The sequence below is a fragment of the Saccostrea cucullata genome, unplaced genomic scaffold (assembly GCF_032062105.1).
Source record: "Saccostrea cucullata isolate Sc308-1 unplaced genomic scaffold, CSIRO_AGI_Scuc_v1 ctg302, whole genome shotgun sequence".
Lineage (NCBI taxonomy): Eukaryota > Metazoa > Mollusca > Bivalvia > Ostreida > Ostreidae > Saccostrea > Saccostrea cuccullata.
Genome location: NW_026923913.1, coordinates 81,375 through 95,182, shown reverse-complemented (window position 1 = coordinate 95,182; position 13,808 = coordinate 81,375).

Below are 13,808 nucleotides of genomic sequence, written 5' to 3'. Positions count from 1 at the left end.
CAGAACTGAAAATTTACTAAAGGCGGGGAGGGGGAAGGGCTTGAATTTTAACCCCCCAGGGGTCATGATTTGAAAAAAAACTAGAATCTACAAAACCTGAGGATGATTCCCTATAAATATCACTATGCATGGCTTTGAAGCACTTGAAAAGAAGATTTAAAACGGTTTCCCAATATATTCGTATTTAAAACTTTTATCGGTCATTTTGGCCCCACCCTACCCCAGGAGGTCATGATTTGAAGAAACTTGAATCTACACTACCTGGGGATGATTCCACAAGCGTTTCATACCGTATTTCCTGTCTTAATGGTTCTTGAGAAGAAGATTTTTCCTGTATATTCCTATGTAAAAATTTGAACGACTATATTGGCCCCACCCTACGCAAGTGAGTTAAGGCTAAATATGAATATTTCTATGCAAATGAGCTGATAAAAATTCATAAGTGGTATATTTGTATGTACAGAGAAAGTTCAAATTGATTTTCTTATACATACTAAGTACCCACAGTTTATTAATGCAAGTGCACATTATGACGTCATATTATGACGTCATTGTTCTCTCCCATTCAAGGTAATAAATCATATCAACAAAATTACGTCGGCGCAAGGGCATGTCCTATCTAATTTTAAATAAACAATGTATAATATTATGGAGAATATTATTAAAATTAATAAAATTGCTGCACAAATCCTATGGACTTTCTCAATCGATTAAAATTTTAGGAAACTTACACTGGACTATGAATTTTTACCCTGTTTAAACTTAAAACTGCACGGATAGTATCTAAACAATTGCAGTGCCGACATTTGTGCAGCAATATCGAAAATCCTTGGAATATCCTGCGACTTTTTATACCTTGCTTGTGTAAAACAAAGTAAGGTATGCCCTTGCGCCGAAGCGATTTTGTTGATGTTTCTGATAAACTTGTGTAGTAGAGATCGATGACGTCATAATATGACGTCATAATGTGTACTGGCTATTGCATGTCGTGGGTAACAAGAATGTATAAGAAAACAAGTCTTAAGATTTTCTGTGCAGTAGGTAGAACAATTATGGAATTTAATTAGATATTTTGCATAGAAACTTCCATATATAGCCTTAACTCACTTGCGTACCCCCAGGGGTCATGATTTGAACAAACTTGAATCTACACTACCTGAGGATGATTCCACACGAGTTTCATCTTTCCTGGCCAAGTGGTTCTTGAGAAGAAGATTTTAATATATTTTTCCTATATATTTTCATATAAAACTTTGATCGGCCATTTTAGCCCCACCCTACCCCCGGGGGTCATGATTAGAACAAACTTAAATCTACACTACCTGAAGATGATTCCACATGAGTTTCATCTTTCCTGGCCCAGTGTTTCTTTAGGAAATTATTTTTAAAGATTTTTCCTATATATTCCTATATAAAACTTTCATCGGCCATTTTGCCCCCACCCTTAACCCTAGGAGTCATAATTTGGACAAACCTGAATTTACACTACCTGAAGATGATTCCACATAAGTTTCATTTTTCCTGGCCTAGTGGTTCTTGAGAAGAAGATTTCTAAAAATGCCATTAATTTTTCTCTAATTCATAATTATCTCCCCTTGGAAAAGCGCGTGGCCCTTCATTTGAACAAACTTGAATTCCCTTTACTTAAGAAGACTTTGTTGCAAGTTTGGTTGAAATTGGCCCAGTGGTTCTTGAGAAGAAGATGAAAATGTGAAAAGTTTACGAAAACAACGACGACAAGAAGATTTAAAACGGTTTCCCAATATATTCGTATTTAAAACTTTTATCGGTCATTTTGGCCCCACCCTACCCCAGGGGGTCATGATTTGAAGAAACTTGAATCTACACTACCTGGGGATGATTCCACAAGCGTTTCATACCGTATTTCCTGTCTTAATGGTTCTTGAGAAGAAGATTTTTCCTGTATATTTCTATGTAAAAATTTGAACGACTATATTGGCCCCACCCTACCCTCATTTGAACAAACTTGAACTCCCTTTACTTAAGAAGACTTTGTTGCAAGTTTGGTTGAAATTGGCCCAGTGGTTCTTGAGAAGAAGATGAAAATGTGAAAAGTTTACGAAAACAACGACGACGACAAGAAGATTTAAAACGGTTTCCCAATATATTCGTATTTAAAACTTTTATCGGTCATTTTGGCCCCACCCTACCCCAGGGGGTCATGATTTGAAGAAACATGAATCTACACTACCTGGGGATGATTCCACAAGCGTTTCATACCGTATTTCCTGTCTTAATGGTTCTTGAGAAGAAGATTTTTCCTGTATATTCCTATGTAAAAATTTGAACGACTATATTGGCCCCACCCTACCCCCAGGGGTCATGATTTGAACAAACCTGAATTTACACTACCTGAAGATGATTCCACATGAGTTTCATTTTTCCTGGCCTAGTGGTTCTTGAGAAGAAGATTTCTAAAAATGCCATTAGTTTTTCTCTAATTCATAATTATCTCCCCTTGGAAAAGGGCGTGGCCCTTCATTTGAACAAACTTGAATTCCCTTTACTTAAGAAGACTTTGTTGCAAGTTTGGTTGAAATTGGCCCAGTGGTTCTTGAGAAGAAGATGAAAATCTGAAAAGTTTACGAAAACAACGACGACGACAACGACAGACAACGGACAAGTTTTGATCAGAAAAGCTCACTTGAGCCTTTGGCTCAGGTGAGCTAAAAATTATCGAAAATGTTATCTTTTGCAAAATTGACTTTGTGGTGCGGTGGAACAATACTAGCGTTCGCAGTTCTTTGAGGCCTTTTCTGCTAAAATACAGACACCCATCACATTAACGACGTCATATTTGCAGAATGGTAATCATTTGTGCCATATTCTTTCCTAATTTATCACAGTCATATACTTGACTAATATTGTAGTAAGTTTCAAGAATTTTTGATGACATTACATTTTTAGGACACAATAAAGCTAAACCCATACCTTCTTCTTTAATAATTTATGTTATATTGCCAAATTCATTTGAATTGAAGAGTTTTTAGGTCGTCTAAAATTAAGCATAACATTTATTCTTTTTAAAGAATAAAATGTATACGTCATCTACATATTCGAGGCCTAAAATGTGAAATAGAACTCACCGTTGTATTTTAAAAGTCTTTTACACATCTTCTGAGCATTTTTGTGAGAATCCCTTTCACCTTCAAAAAGACTCTTTGCTAGTTTTTCCTGTCCACCCATTTCCTAAATAGAATAGAGATACTAGTAATGGGAGGCCCACATTTTAGACCGATTCTCTGTAATTACAGTATCAAAATAGGTTGGCTGCGCATAGATACAAATTTTGATTTTTGTATGATAATTTAATACAAATGTGTAAGTGATTGTAAAATCTATAAATATTTTTGAATCAATACTATGGTTACCATGCAAACGAGAAACAAAATTTCTCATTTTTGTAAATTTAGAAAATATGTACTTGTCTGTTCTCGTATTCCTGCATTCTCTTAGAGTTTTCAGATGAGCTGTCGTCATCAGGCTTTGTTTCTGTATTTTAGAATAAGAAGATAAACGTCATTTGTAAATGATAATAACTATTCAAAGTTGTCTTGATAAGACTTCGAGTCTAAATAATACGTCCTGGGTCATCAGTTTCAAAAGCTTTAACACTTTTTGATGTTCATAAGTAACTAGATATCCTTGATAAGAAAAATCGAACATTTTCGATAATATGTTTCTAGTATACATCGTTACATAAGTTAGTTCGGTCTCTTCTCCGAGTGCTACAATCTGTATATATTCTGGAATCGTTGGTTTCTGCATTTTAGAAATAGATATTATTGTTTAAATCTCAAAATAATAAGAACAAGGCATGGTTTCCATACAAATTTTGCTCTGTGAATTTCTAAGAAATGAAACTGATGTAAAGGATGAGAATTAATTTTATTTGAATGATTGAAATTCCACGCAGAGAATTCATTCAAAATGTTTTTCTCACATGTGTTTTTAATTTCTAATTGTGACGCCATAAACATGTGCATTTTCCCGTATTTTCATCAAAAGTTGCAGAAGACAGCAATTTCAATGGAATTTTCTTTCATAAAATGTTGTCCACAGGCATCGCCCAAAAAGATTTTTAGGTATGTGATTTATTATTGTTTTTTTTTACAACATATTAAAAAATGAAAGTGGGCGACAGCTGTGGACATTATTTTCTAAAGGAAACCTACACTTCAAATTGGTTAGAAATACGCACACTAACTCTCGATTTAAATAAATAAAATAATTTTCCTATAATAATAATAAATAAAAGTAAATTATCCATAATTCCAGCTCTTGACATAAGGGGGTGGATGATATTTTTCACTGAAATCGGAGTTTCAAGCATCAACATATTTTGAAATAGTTTTGGATATGATAAAATGTTCTTTATATCTTTTCTTATGTTATTGGCAAATAAATAAAACATAAATATAGCAATAAAATATATTGTTATACCTTTAGAAATTTGTTCCTATACAATTCTATACGAAAAAAGTCTAACATTTTTAATGTTTTGCTGAGCGGGCATACAAAAATCGATGTTGGACCGCTGAGTGAGATGTTGGACCACTCGGAGAGATGTTGGACCGCTTACGTCACAGAATGGGCGGAGCTTAATCTCATTTTCATTCGCTGGTGTTAAACAGTGATAGATCTGGTGTTACATCACGGAATAAAGTACAAAATACATGTAAATAAAAAATAAATAAAATAAAATGAAAGGTATAACAAAACATTTATTGACTGAGTTCGAGGGCAAAATGCGTTTTGTCGAACCCTCGAACCAAACTGTCTGCCTTCGGCCTAACGGCCTCAGGCAGACAGTTTGGTTCTTGGGTCCAACAAAACGCATGTTGCCCTCGAACTCAGTCAATAAATGTATAATGTTTCAGTTGTAAATTGCTTTTAAATTGGTTTTTAAATTGGTGGAAAACTAGCATTTTTATCTTTTTTGTCAATAAACACATGTTCCTCCAAAGTGTCAAACAAAAATCTTTGGTATTTAACATTACATAATACCTATAAAAATTAATTCTTGTGACTTGGGGGGGGGGGGGGGTGAGATGTTTTAGAAACACTTTCCGTTTTCTATTATGGAAAAACCAAGTTTTACCAAAAATGTTAGAGGTATCTCTCTTTGTTTTCCCAAATAAGAAATGTTTTATGAAAATTAAATCCATATAATTATCTATAAAAATATTAAACAAGAGGCCCAGGGGCCACATCGCTCACCTGAGCAATTGGCTAGAAAAAAGCAAATATCAGATCAGAACTGAAAATTTACTAAAGGCGGGGAGGGGGAAGGGCTTGAATTTTAACCCCCCAGGGGTCATGATTTGAAAAAAAACTAGAATCTACAAAACCTGAGGATGATTCCCTATAAATATCACTATGCATGGCTTTGAAGTACTTGAAAAGAAGATTTAAAACGGTTTCCCAATATATTCGTATTTAAAACTTTTATCGGTCATTTTGGCCCCACCCTACCCCAGGGGGTCATGATTTGAAGAAACTTGAATCTACACTACCTGGGGATGATTCCACAAGCGTTTCATACCGTATTTCCTGTCTTAATGGTTCTTGAGAAGATTTTTCCTGTATATTCCTATGTAAAAATTTGAACGACTATATTGGCCCCACCCTACGCAAGTGAGTTAAGGCTAAATATGAATATTTCTATGCAAATGAGCTGATAAAAATTCATAAGTGGTATATTTGTATGTACAGAGAAAGTTCAAATTGATTTTCTTATACATACTAAGTACCCACAGTTTATTAACAGAAGTGCACATTATGACGTCATATTATGACATCATTGTTCTCTCCCATTCAAGGTAATAAATCATATCAACAAAATTACGTCGGCGCAAGGGCATGTCCTATCTAATTTTAAATAAACAATGTATAATATTATGGAGAATATTATTAAAATTAATAAAATTGCTGCACAAATCCTATGGACTTTCTCAATCGATTAAAATTTTAGGAAACTTACACTGGACTATGAATTTTTACCCTGTTTAAACTTAAAACTGCACGGATAGTATCTAAACAATTGCAGTGCCGACATTTGTGCAGCAATATCGAAAATCCTTGGAATATCCTGCGACTTTTTATACCTTGCTTGTGTAAAACAAAGTAAGGTATGCCCTTGCGCCGAAGCGTAAAAACTTGTGTAGTATACTGAGGTCGATGAAGTCATAATATGACGTCATAATGTGTACTTACTATCGCATGTCGTGGGTAACAAGAATGTATTATAAAACAAATCTAAACATTCTCTGTGCCGTAGGTAGAGCAATTATGGAATTTATTTAGATATTTTGCATAGAAACTTCCATATATAGCCTTCACTCACTTGCGTACCCCCAGGGGTCATGATTTGAACAAACTTGAATCTACACTACCTGAGGATGATTCCACACGAGTTTCATCTTTCCTGGCCAAGTGGTTCTTGAGAAGAAGATTTTAATATATTTTTCCTATATAATTTCATATAAAACTTTGATCGGCCATTTTAGCCCCACCCTACCCCCGGGGGTCATGATTAGAACAAACTTAAATCTACACTACCTGAAGATGATTCCACATGAGTTTCATCTTTCCTGGCCCAGTGTTTCTTTAGGAAATTATTTTTAAAGATTTTTCCTATATATTCCTATATAAAACTTTCATCGGCCATTTTGCCCCCACCCTTAACCCTAGGAGTCATAATTTGGACAAACCTGAATTTACACTACCTGAAGATGATTCCACATAAGTTTCATTTTTCCTGGCCTAGTGGTTCTTGAGAAGAAGATTTCTAAAAATGCCATTAATTTTTCTCTAATTCATAATTATCTCCCCTTGGAAAAGGGCGTGGCCCTTCATTTGAACAAACTTGAATTCCCTTTACTTAAGAAGACTTTGTTGCAAGTTTGGTTGAAATTGGCCCAGTGGTTCTTGAGAAGAAGATGAAAATGTGAAAAGTTTACGAAAACAACGACGACAAGAAGATTTAAAACGGTTTCCCAATATATTCGTATTTAAAACTTTTATCGGTCATTTTGGCCCCACCCTACCCCAGGGGGTCATGATTTGAAGAAACTTGAATCTACACTACCTGGGGATGATTCCACAAGCGTTTCATACCGTATTTCCTGTCTTAATGGTTCTTGAGAAGAAGATTTTTCCTGTATATTTCTATGTAAAAATTTGAACGACTATATTGGCCCCACCCTACCCTCATTTGAACAAACTTGAACTCCCTTTACTTAAGAAGACTTTGTTGCAAGTTTGGTTGAAATTGGCCCAGTGGTTCTTGAGAAGAAGATGAAAATGTGAAAAATTTACGAAAACAACGACGACGACAAGAAGATTTAAAACGGTTTCCCAATATATTCGTATTTAAAACTTTTATCGGTCATTTTGGCCCCACCCTACCCCAGGGGGTCATGATTTGAAGAAACATGAATCTACACTACCTGGGGATGATTCCACAAGCGTTTCATACCGTATTTCCTGTCTTAATGGTTCTTGAGAAGAAGATTTTTCCTGTATATTCCTATGTAAAAATTTGAACGACTATATTGGCCCCACCCTACCCCCAGGGGTCATGATTTGAACAAATTTGAATTTACATTACATGAAGATGATTCCACATGAGTTTCATTTTTCCTGGCCTAGTGGTTCTTGAGAAGAAGATTTCTAAAATGCCATTAGTTTTTCTCTAATTCATAATTATCTCCCCTTGGAAAAGGGCGTGGCCCTTCATTTGAACAAACTTGAATTCCCTTTACTTAAGAAGACTTTGTTGCAAGTTTGGTTGAAATTGGCCCAGTGGTTCTTGAGAAGAAGATGAAAATGTGAAAAGTTTACGAAAACAACGACGACGACAACGACAGACAACGGACAAGTTTTGATCAGAAAAGCTCACTTGAGCCTTTGGCTCAGGTGAGCTAAAAATTATCGAAAATGTTATCTTTTGCAAAATTGACTTTGTGGTGCGGTGGAACAATACTAGCGTTCGCAGTTCTTTGAGGCCTTTTCTGCTAAAATACAGACACCCATCACATTAACGACGTCATATTTGCAGAATGGTAATCATTTGTGCCATATTCTTTCCTAATTTATCACAGTCATATACTTGACTAATATTGTAGTAAGTTTCAAGAATTTTTGATGACATTACATTTTTAGGACACAATAAAGCTAAACCCATACCTTCTTCTTTAATAATTTATGTTATATTGCCAAATTCATTTGAATTGAAGAGTTTTTAGGTCGTCTAAAATTAAGCATAACATTTATTCTTTTTAAAGAATAAAATGTATACGTCATCTACATATTCGAGGCCTAAAATGTGAAATAGAACTCACCGTTGTATTTTAAAAGTCTTTTACACATCTTCTGAGCATTTTTGTGAGAATCCCTTTCACCTTCAAAAAGACTCTTTGCTAGTTTTTCCTGTCCACCCATTTCCTAAATAGAATAGAGATACTAGTAATGGGAGGCCCACATTTTAGACCGATTCTCTGTAATTACAGTATCAAAATAGGTTGGCTGCGCATAGATACAAATTTTGATTTTTGTATGATAATTTAATACAAATGTGTAAGTGATTGTAAAATCTATAAATATTTTTGAATCAATACTATGGTTACCATGCAAACGAGAAACAAAATTTCTCATTTTTGTAAATTTAGAAAATATGTACTTGTCGTGAAAAATTATGTCCAGAAATAAAAGAAATGTCTAAATTCAAGTTGATTCTTTTAATCCAATACAAGAGATTCAAACTACGAAAGCCGGATAGGCTCATTTCTGAAAAGATAAAAAAAAATATTAACTCGTTATAATGAGTTAATTTTCTCGTTATAACGACTTAGTTATACTAACTCGTTATAACAAGATAATTAACTCGTTATAACGAGTTAAATTTTTTTTTATCTTCTCAGAAATGAGCCAATCCGGCTTTCGTATCAAACACCAATGTTTACGGTTCAATTTTAATTTCACACTGGTACGTGGCCATGTTATGTATTACAAAATATAAAAAATACAGTAATTTTTTCTAAGTTTTTAAAGATCAAAGCAAAAAATGTAGCAATTTACAAATGAAGCAAAAATAAAGCATGAAAGGTCGATATTTGGTTATATTAAACTTTTTAAAAATTGGTGGGCAAATGATATGTGTTAAAGAAATTCAAAGGTGAATATTAATTTTCTGTATTTTAAAATTTTGCTTTCCAATTACTACACTTGAATTTTAGGGCCTGGAGGAACAATATGTAGGCATTGTATTGGTTTACTAACTAAATGATTTTGTGAGAAAACTAATCCAAGCGGGCGAGGATTTGCAGTGTGGAAGATTGATTGATTATTGTTGTTTAACGCCGATTCGGCAATATTTCAGCCATATTTCGGCGATATTGTGGAAGAAGAAGAAGAAAAAAAAAGATATAATACGTAATGAAGACAAGAGGTAATTATAGCTATTACTAATGTGTATATTTTTTTTCTTTCAAAAATATTGGATTCCATGCATGTAACCCGAATTTCCTCTGCTTTGAAAATTGTGACACCTGAAGGGGTCTCTGTCCTGACTGTCCCCAGACAGTACATTTCACAATAAAAATTAAATTAAAATAAATGTTGATGATAGATAATGTAGACATACATCAGGTCAGACACAGTCTCTTTACATAACACTGTATACTTGGAGTAGCTTGCTTAAGACAGTTAGATATTCAAACTGCTACTAGCATGATTTACAAGTTTGTTTTCCTCAGGAACAATCTTTTTATGAAGTTAAAACAATGCATCTGGTACACAGGGGCTTGTTTCAGATGTGTACAAATATTTATTGATAAATCATTTTTTTATAATTGGTATATGATATTTTATTTAAATTTATTTACAACGAAAGCACAGCTTTTTTGGTTTAATACTACCAAAATATATTTATGGGACTTAAACAAAAATATAAACCGAAGATTTTGAACTGTAAATTTCAATCCCAAGCGTTCAATGCATTATTTATAACTTTGCATGCGATGATATACTATTACGAAACAAAGAATTCCAATGTACAACTTGCATCTTTCCTAGTGTAGAAATCCTCCTTCAATTTTAATTTTGTGCATGATTTTAATGACTTCTACTTTTTAGTCCATTTTATTTGAAAAGCATTCAAGAGATTAATCAAACTGTTTTTGTAACTTCATTATAGGATTAAACGTTCTTTTTTCAGAATTTATCGATGTGTAAACTCTGTCTTTTTACTCACAAACTGAATAAAAGTGCACTTTCATGTTAAGTTTGCGAGTAAAAAGGCAGAGTTTACACATCGATAAATTCTGAAAAAAGAACGTTTAATTCTTATAATTCCAATTACGATTTTTTTTTAATTATTAAAATTATTTAAAATTATTTCTCTTTGAGGCCGCCATGCAATCCGTTATTTTGTACGGGGTATGAATACTTTATGCCGCAAACAAACGTATACAAGATGAATATAGATAAAATCCAACTTTGTTTGTCAAAACAATCAATTATTAAACTTATAAAAACTCATTGAATGTTGTTTAAGTCAACAAATATCGTAAATACGCGCATTCTCCAAAATAATTCGTCCTTGACCACGGCCATGTTGACGTCATGATGAAAGTTGAAGACCGACGACGTCCTCGATTTGCTCTGGTTCGTTCCAAGATTTAGGGAGAATATGGGAACTGTAGGATGTAAATATATGAATTTGATGCTGAAAAGGCAAGAGTCTGAGGTACGTTTCTTTTCCCTATCACATTACGATACCAACTGAGTTGATATGGAACGTCGAGAAAATGACAGCAAGATCAGCGATTTCAAAAATTCACACTCGTGATCCGACAGTGACATAAACATAATATTCCTGTCTGTCAGTCCTGTTTATCTCCTTTTCATTCATTAATTAATTCATTCATTTTTTATTATAAATGTCTTGTAATCATAATTTAGCTAAAACAGACTAGGCCTAGAAGTATAGATCTGTTTTCATTGTTTTTCAACAGTCAAGAAAGTAGTTCTGGTTGAAAAATACATCGATGTGTAAACTTTTTCTTGAATTTGTTCTCGTCCAATCAAAACACAAGGAATCAATAAATAAAATCAAGATTGGAATAATACGATGATATATTGTGGTATTTAAAAAGAAGTATGGTATGATGTATTCAATTGATATACCGGTATACATTAATACACTAACAATTGTATACCAAAAAAATATCTGCATTTCACACTAATGTAGTACTATCCTTTTCAGCATTTTAAAGAAATATATATACATCTCTGATTACCCGGTAATTATAGTGAACAAGAATCAGCAACTTTAAATCCTTGGTGTGTACATTTTTTTTTATAAAAGACACAATAATAAAACAATCATGCAGGAGACCCTAGCTGTTATCCGGTGATAAAACATTTTGTTTTAGATAGTATTGATTCATTAATTCTAATTGATTGAATGTTTATTGTTTAACGTCCCTCTTAAAATTTTTTCACTCATATGGAGATGCCACCACTTGCCAGTGGAGAGCTGCAAATTTTTGTCCTATTCTCGGCACTTAGGGCCATTGAGCGGTGGGTGATCTTTTTCGTGCTAGCACCTATTGCAACACAGGACCTCAGTTTATACGGTCTCATACAAAGGACCGGTCTCCACGTCCCACAGTTGGATTCGAACCCACAAGGATCAGCTCCTTACTTCACGACTCTAGAGCAGACGCTCTAACCACTGCGCCACATGGAGACCATTAATGCTGAAGGTCTATATATGTTCTTCTTAGTCACCCACAGGCGATTATACAGTCAAAAGATAGTGCCTGACTTGTACATATTGTTGTAACAATGATATGACTTTCCTTTAGATCATGTTGACAGAAAGATAGTTATATATTAATTGTTTTTATAAAATAAGCTTATTTTTATCAGATTTCATGAATATTGCATAATTGGATTACTTTCATTATTTTATCTTCAAAGGATTTACTAGAGAGATCGAAAAAGAAAGGGAACTAGAGCCGAGCTCGTTGCAAAGCAACGAGTAGGTCTTCCGTTGGAGCTGTGGACAGGAAGTACAGACCTTGGGTCAAGGTCACTGCACTTTCTTATGTCAACAACCTTTCTTCCCAGCATGAGCCTCCAGTAAATTTTAATTATAAAGTTATGCTTAAACATTTTTTCTTTGTCAGTGACCTTGATTTGCCAGAAAGACATTTGATCAGAGTCAAGACAAAACCTCCAATCATAAATAATCTATGTTTCAAGTAAGAGCCCACAATGATTTTACTAATTCATAACGTAGTAAAGAAAAAAATATTTCTTCTGTCAGTGACCTTGATCTTAACAGAAAAACTTTGGCTCTGTGTCAAGACAAACACCTTTTAGTGATTAGAAGTTCATAACCCTGACAGAAGGATATGGAAATAACGAACAGTATTCAATCTCAACGTCCATTAAACAAATATACAAAATAAGAGCAGAGCAAACACGGACCTCCGAAACATCAGAGGTGGGATCAGGTGCCATGGAGGAGTGAGCATCCCCTGCCGACCGGTCACACCCGCCGTGTGCTCGTTGTCATAATCAGGATATAACGGAAAAAATCCGTGGTCAATTCAGTGTATAAATAATAGACTAACAATTGGTATGAAAAACGTCAGTCAGCATTCCATTCAATGATAAATTGTATTGCTGACAAGGTCATTGTATCGACCATAGAATTTACGAAATGATGACTTTAAACGAGACTGTTGATATTCTTGTTGTGAAAAAAGAATTAGATAGATTACACGATGAGTACGTACTTGTTCCTGCCGACAAAGCAGGTAACAACATTGTCTTTGTTTGTAAGGCTCATTATATAAATTGCATTTTAGAAGAACTTGGATTTAATTCTACAAGTGGTAATCCTACTTACACATATACTACTCTTTCTAAGGAAGAAATTCTTCAAAATCACCTGTCAGTTTTGAATACTTTTAATATTCCACAGAGCCAAAATGAATTTGAACTACCTTATATATATTGGATTCTGAAACTTCATAAGAATCCTTACAAACAAAGATACATTGCAGGTTCCAGTAAATGTTCAACCAAGCCTCTTTCGTTACTTCTCACTGAAATATTGACAGTAGTGAAGGAAAAACTTCAAGAGTACTGTACAACTATATATTCAAGAAGTGGTGTAAATCAGATGTGGATACTTAAAAATTCTAAAGAACTTTTGGACAATTTGAAATCACAAGACTTTACAAAAATCAACAGCATAAAAACTTACGACTTTTCAACTTTATACACAACAATTCCCCACGACAAGTTAAAATCCAGGCTTTTTGATATCATTGACAGCTGCTTCTTCAACAAAAATGGAACTCGTAAATTTACGTACCTCGTCATTGGTCATTTGAAAAATTATTTTGTTAAAACAGATTCTGATTGCACACATAAGTACTCTGAAGTTGACATCAAGAAGATGTTTGAGTTTCTGATTGACAATATCTATGTGGTTTTTGGAGACCAGGTATTCCAACAATCTATTGGAATTCCCATGGGTACAAATTGCGCTCCGTTATTAGCAGACTTATTTTTATATTCATATGAAGCAGAATTTATGCAAAATCTTTTGCGTGAAAAGAAAAAAACACTTGCTGTGGCCTTCAACTCGACATTTAGATATATCGACGACGTATTGTCAATTAATAATGATAATTTCCATTCCTACGTCGACACGATATATCCTGGTGAGCTTGAGATTAAAGATACCACAGAGTCCGACACTT